This window comes from Hypanus sabinus, chromosome 13 (assembly GCF_030144855.1).
Source record: "Hypanus sabinus isolate sHypSab1 chromosome 13, sHypSab1.hap1, whole genome shotgun sequence".
In the NCBI taxonomy this organism is placed as follows: Eukaryota; Metazoa; Chordata; class Chondrichthyes; order Myliobatiformes; family Dasyatidae; genus Hypanus; species Hypanus sabinus.
In genome coordinates this window covers 7,977,603-7,991,318 of record NC_082718.1, presented here as the reverse complement: position 1 = coordinate 7,991,318, position 13,716 = coordinate 7,977,603, and the positions used below count along the sequence as shown (strand labels likewise).

Sequence of the window (13,716 nt, the reverse complement as noted above, 5' to 3'; positions counted from 1 at the left end):
CCAGGGTTCCGATGTTTCAGACGTGATAGAGGGAGAGGGATGAAGGGTGGGGAGGGGGTGGCATTGCTAGTCAGGGAAAATGTTACAGCAGTGCTCAGGCAGGACAGATTAGAGGGCTTGTCTACCGAGGCCATATGGGTGGAGCTGAGAAACGGGAAAGGTATGACCACATTAATAGGGTTGTATTATAGACCACCCAATAGTCAGTGAGAATTGGGGGAGCAAATCTGCAGAGAGATAGCAGACAACTGCAGGAAACAAAGTTGTGATAGTAAGGGATTTTAATTTTCCATGTATTGATTGGGACTCCCATACTGTTAAAGGTCTAGATGGGTTGCAGCTAGAGTAAAATGTGTTCAGGAAAGTTTTCTAAATCAATATATAGAGGTTCCAACTAGAGAATGCAATATTAGATCTCCTATTAGGAAACGAGTTAGGACAGGTGACAGAAGTGGGTGTAGGGGAACACTTTGGTTCCAGTGATCATAACACCTTTAGTTTCAACTTGATCATGGATAAAGATAGATCTGGTCCTCGGGTTGAGGTTCTAAACTGGAAAAAGGCCAAATTTGAAGAAATGAGAAAGGATCTAAAAAGTGCGGATTGGGACAGGTTGTTCTTTGGCAAGGATATGATTGGTAAGTGGGAAGCCTTCAAAGGAGACATTTTGAGAATGCCGAGTTTGTATGTTCCTGTAAGGATTAAAGGCAAAGCGAATAAGAATAAGGAACCTTGGTTCTCTAAGGTTGCTGTGGAGGCCAAGTCTTTATATATATATTTAAGGCAGAGGTTGCTAGATTATTGATTGGTCAGGGCATGAAGGGATATGGGGAGAAGGCAGGAGATTGGGGCTGAGAGGAAAATTGGATTGGTCATGATGAAATGGAAGAGCAAATTTGATGGGCCAAATGACCCAATTCTGTTCCTAAATCTTACAGTCCTAAAAGTTCAGGTTCAAGTTCATTGTCACCTGACTATACACATAGATACAATCAAACGAAACTAACATTCCTCTATACCATGGTGCATCCACAAAACGTAACACACTGCATTTAAACTAAAATATGCCATAAATAAGTTAATAAAATACAATTCAAAATGCATGCAATGCGCAGCACAGGTGAACAGTAAACAGCGTGCTGTTCTAGCGACAAGACCTGTGCAGTTCCAGGGTATTCATTAGTCTAAGATAGAGAGCTGTTACCCAATTTGGCGGTCCTAGTTCTGATGCTCCTGTACCTCCTTCCTGACGATAGTGGGATGTGCGGTAGGGCTCCTCAGCAACACTTTACACTCTGTGTCTAGAACGCTCCCAGTAAGTATCACTAATAGGTGACTAAAATAATTCAAAGGTGTGGAATCAATGATGGAGAAAGCAAGGCAGGGCCTCTTATCCTACAAGAGATTGGTTCTGGAATTTGATAACAACAGCATAGAAGCTGGCCTTGAGCCTGCTGGTACTTACTTGCAGGCCTTTTTATCTTCTGCCTGATGGATGAGGGAAGAAAAGAGAACGTCCTGGGTGGATGGTGTCTTTGATTATTCTTGTTGTGTTAATGAGGTAGTGCGAAGTATAGACTCATTTTCCCATTTCTGTTTACCCTATCACCCCTTCTCCATTTCTCCCTGGCCTCATGATCTGCTTATTACCTCCCTCTAATACTCCACCTCCTTCCTGGTGTTCCATGGTTCACGATCCTATTAGATTCCTTCATCTTCAGCCTACCTTTTTGTCCCATCTCCCTCTAAGTTCTTATATCATCACTCCTCTCCCACTCACCCTCCTTCCCCCCTCAGCAGGACTTGCGTAACACTGCCAGTCTGTATTCTTCTGCCATACTCCCACCCCCCACTCCCCCTGCACCTTATACTGGCTTCTGTCCTCTTACTTACTTTCTAGTCTTACCCAAAACATTGACTGTTCATCACTCTCCATGGGCGCAGCCTAACTATTGAAGGGTTCCCCTTATAATCGATCTTATGAAATTGCACCTATTGCCAACCTGCACTGTATTTTCTCAGTAGCTGTTGTACTTTATTCTGCATTCTGTTATTGTTTAGTCTCATACTACCTTGATGCACTGTATGTACAATATTCAAGAGAAGCTTTCCACTGTACATCAGTGCACGTGACAATAATAAACCAATTCCAATCAGTGTATCTTTCCAGATAGTGCTAATTTTTGAGTAACCTGTGATGGAAAAGAATTAAAATTATAGTTAACTGGAAATCTAAATGCTAAACAATGAAGTGCTGTTATACGTAGTTCACAATTTCCCAGAACATTCAAATTCTGACATAATATTTGTACTGACAGATCAAAAATATTTCAAAAATTGCTTTAAAACAAATAGGAGACGTGATAAAAATCAAGGAATTAGTTTGCACTCAAGATTTAGAAATTTTATACTAACTGAATCGACTCTTTCCCTCAAAATGACGTGCTGATACCAGCTCTAGGTACAAATAAATATACAGCAAGCACATACACATTCATATACTGAGGGCTAGCTTGCTCTACAAAGTAGGAGAGAATACATACACTGGACAAAGTCAAATCTTGGAAAAGAAGCATATTCATTCTTATTCAATTTTAAATCTTTGACAAACAACTGCCTTTGGCAAGTTAGATACAGGCATGATCAACTGTACTTAAAGAGAGAGTGTAAGTAAATTTAAACTTTGTTAATTCTGGATGTTTTACCTTTACATTGCAGCGTAATTAGTAATGATTTTGAGGATACGAATTACTTATTAGCAGTAAGGTATTTTAAGCAAAGCAAAATACAAACTTCTGTTTTATCACAAGAGTTTAACCGTCTATTTATAAAAGAAGATAGTTAAATCAAAGTTTGTCAAAGTACTGGTTGAGGTGTTATTATTAGATTCAGAAAGTTAAAGCCAAAATTCCAAACAAGAACAAACTCCTAATTGAGTGCATTTAATTTATCTGAATGGGCCTCAACTCTTGTGGGAGCTTGAAGTCTTGCCAGCCTGCCTCATTCACATCTTTCAATCAGTTATGTTCAAATGTAACTGGAGACTGAAAGAGAGGTCACACCATAGGCTTGGCCCTTATACCCTTCATTCTTTGAATCCTCTCTCTACCTCCATTCTTATTTACCTGCCACTGTTCCCCACTCCTCTCACCATAAACTCCTATACCTGGCACAACCCGTCTGTCATTTTCTCCTCTCTTCAGTCCACCAATCGCCCTGGATTCCTACCTCACCACTTCGCCTCTACTCTTTATATAAGCCATCTCCACTCAGTCCCAATGTGGGGTTTTGACCAAAAACATTGACGATTTCTTTCCTTCCAAGAGATGCTGTTCCATCAGTAAGTTAGCCCAATAGATTCCTTGAAGTCTTTGACATTCAGCTATGCCCTAATCCAGTGTCGCAAACTTTCAAATTTATCATATTAAAAAAGGTCTCTGAAATTCAAGTTATTTAAAACAATAAAGAAATTCAAAGTACACAAGTAAATTTATTATCAAAGTACCTATTTGTTACCTAATACAATACTGAGTTTCAATTTCCTGTGGCTATGCTCAATAAATCTCTAGAACAGGATTTCTCAACCAGGGTTCTGCTAACACTCGCAGTGGTGGACAGCAACCAAACAGCCCCTGGGAATCTGGTTAGAGGTCTCTCAACCCAGTAAGGCAGTGCACAGTAGGACATGTTTATTTGGTTGAATCAATTCTCAGTTTTTGACGCAAGACAGGGGAGGCCATTGATAATTGGTAAGTGCTGTATTGCATGGAGGGGAAGGCGGTAGGCTGATGAGGAGCATAAAGTGCATTTTTCGAGCACTGAATGGACTCGCCCAGCTTGGGCTGTGACGTCAAGTCTCTCCCTCCTGAATTACTTCCCCGAAATTCCCCTTCAGTGCCGCCAACTGACTTATGGGAACAAACAAACTCTACCTGTGTAATTGGAGGGAAATTTTCATTCTAAAGTAATTTTTCTCACCACCACTCAGCTTTGCAGATGTAAACATTGCAAAAGGTGAATTGCATAGGTTAGAAGTGAATTGTATTGCGAAGTATTCATATTTTTTGCAGAATTGAGTACTTGTGCAGCAAAAAGTAAGCACAGGTTTTACTTGCTAGGCCTATATTTGAGCCTAATTATGCCACTTAGTAAGAAGATGTTTGTTCAGAATCTTGTATAAAATTGTGGGTCTTAGGCTATATTTTTATTCACATTACTTTGGCTTACGGTTTTTAGTAACTTCACATTGTCAATAAATTTCATGTTGAAAATAGTATTAAAATCAATTTACAACCTTTATTTAAATTAAATCTACTGAGCCTACCTGTAGAAAAATTAAATCCCATTTTGGCTTAAGCCAATTATTTAACAGATATTTATTATGTTTGCCTTATGAGTTTTGAAAATTTATGAAAGGGAAAGAAACAGATTAATTTCAAGAAGCATAAGTTAAGCTTAACTACCTGTTTTTCAGGAAAGGCTGGCTAAAAATTCATTCTCTATTCAAAATAGCATTGACAATTATTTTTGGATTATTATATCTACAACTTGCTGATCACACTAACGTACCACGAGCTGCAGATATAATCATTTTTACGCAGGGGTTCCCTGAGACCTGAAAATTATTTCAAGGGTTGTTCCTGGGCAAAAGGGTTGTGAAAGGCTGCTCGAGAATAATAACCATAGCTGAAGCAGTGGTTCTTATAATTCTTTAAATTCAAAAATTTTAAACATTATAAGAACCAAAAGTTTTTCCTTTCTATCTCACAGCACTAGCAATGCCAAGGAAAATGCTGTCCATATCTACTCAAAAAATTTTCAATTAGGATTATAACTCAGCAGTAATTTGGGACATATTTAAAACAAGCAAATGTTGCTAGTTCTGTCTGGAGATGCTGATCTTTACTAACACAAGCACGGTCTTAATTTACCAGTAAAGATCTCTCAGCGCAATATACATCACAGCTTTAGAGAACTGTTAAGATCTGCTTCATTCAGCAATTGGGTAAGAGTCATAAATCAATCCCATCTACGTGTACTGCATTCCTACATAACGGAAGCAACAATGCCCAAAAACGGAAAAGCTAGCAAGCCCCAAATTAGATCAACCAGGAGAAAGCAGGGCTTTCATGGCAATACTTGAAAGAATAGAGCAAGTGATGGATTTCCTCTATGGGCAAATACATACACAAGGCCAGTAATGATTGAATTGAACACTGCAACTCTTCAAAGCATTAATTTTTACATTCATACAATGCTATTGATGATTGCATTACCTGCATCTTCATTTTTATTGTAACATTCCAAGACAGAGCAAGTGCAAATATTACACCAGCACAAATTTTTACAACAGTAACAAAAGGAAGTGTTTAATGTGGAATGAGATGCTGCTCTTTTGGAAACGGTTGTCATATTCTCTTCCAGGATGCAATGCTGAAGATAAAACCATGAACCGTCATATGAAGAACCCTCATATTGAAGGCTGCAAGCTCTATCATGCGCCAATTCACCAGCACCAACAAAACTGATAACTCTGTATCTCACCCCAACCACCATCAATTAAAAGCAGTTAAGCAGTCATAATCGAAAGCTACATCATCTCTGAATTTACACTAACTGCAATAGCCTTTAAACGATCATCCAGTGATCCCTTGTTTCTCAGTAATCTCCCTGAAAGACAATACAGTTTGCACCAAGCGTGAGGAAGAAAGATGTTTAGACAAGTCTTTTAGAGTTTTAAAAAAACCTTGTCTCTATTAATCGGGCAAGAACTCATCTTGTTTAGTTTCTTCTCCAATTTGCACCTTTCAGGAAATTGACTATTTTACTTACGGAGTACATGGTAAACAATAAATTCTTAAAATACAGCAGGTTCTGGTTCAAATCAGCACTAGTCCATTTTGCCCAATTAAGTAGCTGCCCTAATGAGACAAACTTTCATGCAAATAGTAAACAAGATGTGCTTACATGTACGCACATATTGAGCAGAAAATTGTATATTATGTACAAATGAAATACAGAACAAAATAGAACACTACTACAGTACTATAAAACTATATTACTTCTTAATAGATATCGATGGAGGAGTTCATCTGCCGCATCCCTTTGATTGATTGTAAATGAACAACATTGGCACATATACTTGGTGCAAATAACGGGCTATCAATATAGCTATACAATGCTATCAATGACCACATCCTGCAAATCATTTTTTATTGTAACATTCAAGATGATTGTCAATACCTTAAAAGTCTTTGTAGTTCCTAACTTGTTGAAGCAGTGAAATCATTTTATTTTCATCCACAGCCGTTTCTAGCATCTCCAAGCCTGAATGCTTGAAACCACAGTGAACAAAACGGTTCTTAATTGTCTTACTGGTTATTTCTCATTAACAGTCAGTGACAAAAATCACTACTTTTTGAACACCAGCACAAGCATCTAATGCTAATTAAAAACCGTTTGCTCTAAACATGGTGAAGTGTCTAACAGTCACACAAATGCATGTGTAGAAGTCTCCTGTCCCAATTAAGTGGCATGGTGCCCCAAATAAACAAAGGAAATCCTGGCTATTTTCTTAATGAGCTTTTGTTCTTTTAAGAGTGTCTTAAATAAGCAGCTGCCCTGATTAACCGATGGCCCAATTAGCCAGAATCCACTGTGCATCAAGTGATATTCTGCTTTTTCTTCCCCCCCCCCCCCCCCCCGCAGATATTTATAAACTATTCTTCAGTGTTTCTTCTGGCCTAGATATTTGACCTTGGTTTTGCAGTTTTGATATTGGAGATGCAAAATACCTTCTTTTTAAGTGAAAATTGGTTTTGCCAAAAGATAAGCCCTTTAAATCAGAATCAGATTCATTATAACTGACATAGGTCATGAAATTTATTGCTTTGCAGCATCAATAAAATGTGATATAAAAATTGTCAGCTACAAAAATAAAGAGAGGAATACTTAGGTAGTGTTCATGAACCATTCAGAAATCCAATATTGGATGGGAAGAACTTACACAGAAATTCAGAAGTACTGTCTCCATGCCATTCATTTAATGAAAATGCAGTTCAAAGAGGATGGTTGACCAAATAGTGGTTCTACCAAAAACACACAAAGTATCAAACTCATATCTAAATTGTGCAAAACTTTTACAATTATATTTTGCAAGCACTTCCTCGAGAACCATTTTCCAAAAACTATCAGGTTACATCAAATATATTATTAACACCACGTACTAACATATTTTATGTGCAATTTCAGAGTCTAGAATAAAGTAATTACATTATTGAATTTCATAGGGCAACACTAAGCTGCAGACACCATGGTACAGTTAACTTGCTGAATCACCTACAAGATAGTTGATGCATTTACTTGGATCTAAATGATTGCAGTTTTAGAAACTACATTTCTTTCACTCCCACCATTTTAAACATGTTATACTGTACATAACAATAAATGGTGGAAAATAAAATATTTGCTTGAGGCAATCCAACTTCTGTCTGTACATATTGACAACATATCAATCGAAGTAAGGAAAAATAATTTCATATTTAGCACAATTCAGCTACTGGTGTTGAACGGTAATTAAAATGAATGTTAAAATGGGAATGATTACAAGAAAACAACTTCAGGAAGAACTGAAAAGATATTAAGCCAAACAGCATGTACAATTTAACATATTTGTTGCAGCCTTCAAAGAAAATTAGAGAAACAATTTCTAAACTATTGACAAATATAGATGTGCCTGCCTTTACCTGCCTGCCCTATTTGCAAATCATATTTGAAACTGAATTAATTTCACATCTGAGCAATGTGATATTAATAACAAAATGATGTACTGGATTATCTGGCTTCTTTGCAAACATAATGAAACATACTCCAGTCTTAATGATACAAGGAAACGTATGTAGCAGCTCATTGTGTTTTCAGGGTCCAGTCTAAAAATCAGTCCACAACCCTGTTTTCACTTGAGAATTATATTGCCTTATCAGTTGTGCAAAATCTCTCAGGCTAGTGTTCTCATCCATTTGGTTTCTGTTCCAAAAATTTAAATAAGTTATCACAATTTTTCTCAAAAAACAGTATTGCATTTTAAAATGAAAAACAAATTAAATCTGATTCAAAGTACATGCATTCAAGACATCTTTTAAAAGTAGCTGAAACACTATTGTCAACTGTTGCTTTCATCCACTGGGTGCAATGCGCCTGCTTAAATTTATAATACATTTCTGAAGAATATTTTGTATATCAGAAAACTAATGAATTTCCATGAATCTCAAATCCATTAAATTTTCAAGTATCATTGGATTGAATTAAAGCCAAAGTGAATTCAAACTACATTCAAACTCACTGAGTTTTATATTTGCAAAATCAGAACTGGTGCCTTGGTTGAAAGCGGACTCCATTATGTACCTGTTATTCTGTGAAAAGGGACGTATCAGTCAGGGGAACAGAATGGAGGTTTTGTGGACGAGAATGAGATTCCCAGAAGGTATGCTGCTTCCAGATGCCAGGGTATGGGATATCTCGGACTGAGTCCTCAGCATTCTCAAGTGGGAAAGTGAACAACCAGAGGTCGTGGCCATGTCAGTACCAATGACATAAGTAGGAAGAGTTAGGTGCTAAGTTAAAGGACAGGATATCCAGGGTTAAGATCTCAGATTTTGCTACTTGTGCCACAGGCTAGTGAGGTCAGAAATAGGAAGATCATACAGTTTAACATGTGCCTAAGGAGTTGGTGTAGGAAGGAGCACTTCAGAGTTTTGGATCATTGGGCTCTCTTCTAGGGAAGGTGGGACCTGTACACAAGAGACGATTTCTACCTAAATTGGAGGGGGCTAGTGAGCAGCTTCTTTGAGCTCATCTGCAGACATAGCTTAATTTCTACCTTTAATGTCGCTTATTTCCTTTTCACGGTGGATGGGGTTATCAACGTCCTTGATGGGGTTATCAGCGTCCTTGAACTGCAGCTGCACTCAAACTATGGTTCTTTACGGTGATAATTCCCACTCCCAGGGCTCACTGTCCAGCCATTTTTCAATATTTCAAGGATGCTGCCTGTAAGACAAATGTGCCTTCATGGTTCTGAGGCTTTGTGGTCGAGGCAATTCCACACTGGTGCTGCTGACAGAAGTGTCGCAGAGAAAATGGACTATTGGGAATAGTAGATCAGCTGTTGGAGGTGTCTCTCTCTCTCTCTCTCTCTCTCTCTCAACTCACATTGGTAGAAGAGCTTACTGCTGATTCTGAAGTCAAAGAACAAAAAAGAGTGACACAATAGACTTTAACACCGCAATCAGTGAGTTGTTTTGTTTTTGCCTCCTCTCTCGCTGAGTGACACTTCACTGACCCTTTATTGGGGAGAGAGAGAACCTGTGGCATGTTGAATTGTCAGGAGAACAACTAGTTTTTGTTGTACTGCAGATCATGATTCTCTCTTGGGGGCTTTGCTATTGCTTGCTTGGTGGGTGCTGATGCTTTTTGATGAAATAAGTGGGAAGGGGAGGGTTGGGTTGATGCTTTGCTGCTGCTTGTGCATGGGAGGGTGAGAAAGGAGCACTGGGATTCCATCGTTCTTATTGTCAGTCATTCTCTGGAGTACTCTTATGTTTTCCTAGATGTTTGAAGAGCAAGAATTTCAGGTTGTATATTGTATACATTCTCTGATATTAAATGGAACAGCTGAACTTCTGTATGGGGGGGGGGGGGATTTAAACTAGAGCTGCATGAACGTGGGAACCAGAGTTCCAGAACAGATGGTAGAATGGTTGTTGAGGCAGATGTTGTCACAACCTCAGACAAAGTCAAGAGGAAAAGGTTGAGCATGATGGGACTAATGTTCTGAGTTGTGTATATTTCAATGAAAGAAATATTGTAGGAAAGGCTGATGAGCTCAAAGCATGGATCAACAAATGGGATTATGATATTGTAGTCATTAGTAAGACGATTTCAGGAGAGGCAGGACTGGTGGCTCAAAATTGAAGGTTCCATTGTCTGAGATGTGATAGAGTGGGAGGGATTACAGGGGGAGGGATGGCTTTACCTTTCAGGGAAAATGTCATGGCAGTTCTCAGTCAGGATAGACTGGAGAACTCGTTTGCTGAGGCTTTATAGGTGGAAAATAAATAAGGTATGACCACATTATTAAAGTAGCTATATTATAGACCACCCAATAGTCCCTGGGATTTAGAGGAACAAATTTGTAGAGCTGTAGACTGCACGAGAAACATAAGGTTATTATAGTAGGCTTTTTAAATTTTCCACATATTGACTGGGACTCTTATACTTTAAAAGTACTAGATGGGACAGAGATTGTCAAATGTGTTCAGGAAAGTTTCCTTAATAAGTACATAGAAGTTCCAATGACAAAGTGCGCAATACTTGATCTACTATTATGGAATGAGACAGATCAGGTGACAGAAGTTTGTGTAAGGGAACACTTCGCATCTAGTGATCGTGCTATTAGTTTGAAGATAATTATAGAAAATGATAGGTCTTATTCGCAGGTTGAGATTCTAAATTATAGAAAGACCAATTTTGATGGTTAAGGGAACATAACAAAAAAAAAAGAGGTGACTTGCAAGTACAGATAGGTAGGAACAAATGAGGTACTTATGGAGAATCAGAAATGCAAGAGAACACAAGAAATCAGGAGAGCTAATACAATCCATAAGTTTGTTCTCACAGACAAGAGGAAGAAGAATTCTAAGTGATCCTATAGATACATTAAGAGCAAAAGGATAGTAAGAGACAAAATTGGTCCTCTGGAAGATCAGAATGGTTATTCCATGTATGGAGCTAAAAGAGATGGAGCGAGCTCTTAAATGGATTCTTTTCATCTGTATTTAAGTGGAAGATAGACACAGAGCCTATAGAAGTGAGGCAAAGCAGCAGCGAGGTCATGGACCCTATACAGATTATGGAGGTGTTTGCTGTCTTGAGGCAAATCAAGGTGGACAAATCTCCAGGGTTTGAAATGGCGTTCCTTTGGACCTGGTGAGAGGCAAGTGCAGAAATGGCAGGGGCCATAGCAGAGATATTTAAATCATCCTTCATGACAGATGAGTTACTGGCGAATTAGAGTATAGCTACTGTTGTTCCACTGTTTAAGAAAGGTTCTAAGAATAAACCAGGAAATTATATGCCAGTGCATCTGACATCAGTCGTGGGAAAGTGATTGAAATGTATTCCAAGAGATCAGGCATACAGGTATTTGGATAGACAAGGATTGATTTGAGTTAGTCAGCATGGCTTTGCATGTGGTAGGTCATATCTAAACAACTTTATAGTTTTGAGGATATTACCAGGAAAGCTGACAAAGGCAAGGCAGTGCATCTTGTCTACATGGACTTTGACAAGGTCCCGCAAGGGAGGTTGGTCAAGGAGGTTCAGTCATTTGGCATTCAAAATGAGATAGTAAATTGGATTAGACATTGGGGCGGGGATTGGTGGTGGTGGTAGCAGTAGAAGATGGTTGCCTCTCTGACTGGAGATCTGTGACAAGTGGACTGCCACAGGGACTGGTGCTGGGTCCATTGTTATGTTAACTGGATCAGCAAATTTGCTGATGCCACAAGGATTGGGGGTGTAGTAGACAGCGAGAAAGACTATGAAAGCTTGCGGTGGAATCTGGTCCAGCTGGAAAAATGGTCTGAAAAACGGCAGATGGAATTTAATGCAGACAAGTGTGAGGTGCTGCACTTTGGTAGGACCAACCAGGGTAGGTCTCACACAATATGAACAATAGGGCACTGAGGAAGGCGGTAGAACAAAGAGATAGGGGAATATAGGTCCATAATTCATTTAAAGTGACATCACAGGTAGATAGGGTCACTAAGAAAGCTTTTGGCACTTTGGCATTCATAGATCAAAGTACTGAGTACAGGAGTTGGGATATTATGTTGAAGTTGTATAAAACATTGAAGAAGAAGAAGAAGAAGAAAGCCCTTAACTCCGAATGGAGTCATCGGAACACTGTCGTGATGGCATTTTTTTAGCAGGCTTTCTTGTTTTTACGGCGCAGGGTTGCTAGCTCGACATTCAACCCAGCACAGATGGAAAGTGTGCAAGGGGGGCAGCTGGATTCGAACTCGGGAGCCTTCGCTCCGAAGTCCGATGCTGATGCCACTGTGCCACCAGCCGGTGATAAAACAATGACAAGGCCTAATTTGGAATACTGTGTGCAATTTTGATCAGCTACCTACAAGAAAGATGTAAATAAGGTTAAAAGAGAAAAAGTGTTCTGAGAAAATTTATAAGGCTGTTACCAGGATTGGAGGACCCAAGTTATAAGGAAAGATTTAATAGGTTAGAACGTTACTCTCTAGAACGCAGAAGACTGAGGGGAGATCTGATAGAGGTGTAATGCCCAGGTTAAGAGTTGTACTGCTATGCTGTAGGTATTTCCCCTTAGCAATTTTCTGCAAAAGCAGTGTGTCATGCTGGTAGAATGCTTTGGTTTCGGCTAAGATAAGCTGTTGTTCAACTTAGGAATGTTGTGTCAGCCAATCAGCATGTTGAGGTCTGGAGAAAATTCTAGAGAGAGCGGGGCAGAGAGAAATCTGTGATGGACAGTAGTCTAATTTGGGGTCTTTTTGGCGCAAGCTCTAGAGTGGGACAGAAAGGAAGATGTCATAGAATGCCGTAGGAAGGAGAGTCCCTGTTGCAAGAAGTACTTTCTGCAGATGAATGGCTCCAAGAAGAAGGGCAGATGCTCCTGAGAGAGAGCCAATTTGTTTGAGATGGACTTTAAGGGAAGCTCGGTCTTTCATACAGACTGCGGGTTCGGTGCTGTGTGTGACAGTTACACCCAGCTTTGGAAGACAGGAACTCCAAAAAGTTTTGTGCACATTTAGACTGGTTTACTGTAATGGTCCTTTTTTACCCCCTTTTCTTTCTCTTAATAACTGTTTGATAAAGCTGAAATTAGTAAATATCATTTTATGAGGTAAACAATCTGTTATTTCTTGCCGACTGATAATTGTGCATGGTCACAGCAGGCTCAAATCGAGGTGTTTTAAAATCAGAGCATCACAATGTTCCTGTTTGGTAAACCACAAATCATACTGACCCTAGATATATATTGTTTATGAAAGGTGGCCTTCTCACTGCTGAGTCATGTGTGTTGAGAGGATTACAGAGATATTTAAAATTATGAGGGGTATAGATGGAGTAAATGCAAGCAAGCTTTTTCCACTAAGGTTGGGTGAGGCTACAAATAGAGGTTATGGGTTAAGGGTGAAAGGGGGACGAGGAGAAACTTCACTCAAAGAGTGGTGAGACTGTGGAATGAGCTGCCAGTTCAAGCATTGGATGCAATTTCAATTTCAACATTCAACAGAAGTCTGGATAGGCACATGGATGGGAAGAGTATGGAAGAGTATGGTCCAGGTGCAGGTCAATGGGACTAGGCAGCTTAAATAGCTTGGCATGGATTGGATTGGATTGGTTGAGGGGCTAATTTTTCTGCTGTAGTTATCTATGATTTTACGACTCATTTCTTCAAACCTGACTATTAACTTTGAAATAGGAGTGTGCGGCACCACACACTTAGCTCATTACAACAGGCCTTTCACAGCCAATTACTTTAATGTACATTTTGTCTTTAATCTTTTTTGACCATCCACAAGTCTCTAACAAATCCTTAGCATCCTTACCAATAGCTCCTTTTGACTCATCAGAATTACAACAGCAAAATGATTCTGAAGAAAAATAAACTGACTAAGT

The 13,716-nt window shown here is 39.1% G+C and overlaps 1 protein-coding gene across 1 annotated transcript in view; it reads right to left on the bottom strand.

Moving 5' to 3' along the window:
• Positions 1-13,716, bottom strand: part of chchd3a (coiled-coil-helix-coiled-coil-helix domain containing 3a) — a 276,683-nt gene that overhangs the window by 252,948 nt on the left and 10,019 nt on the right. The gene's annotated exons all lie outside the window — the stretch shown is intronic.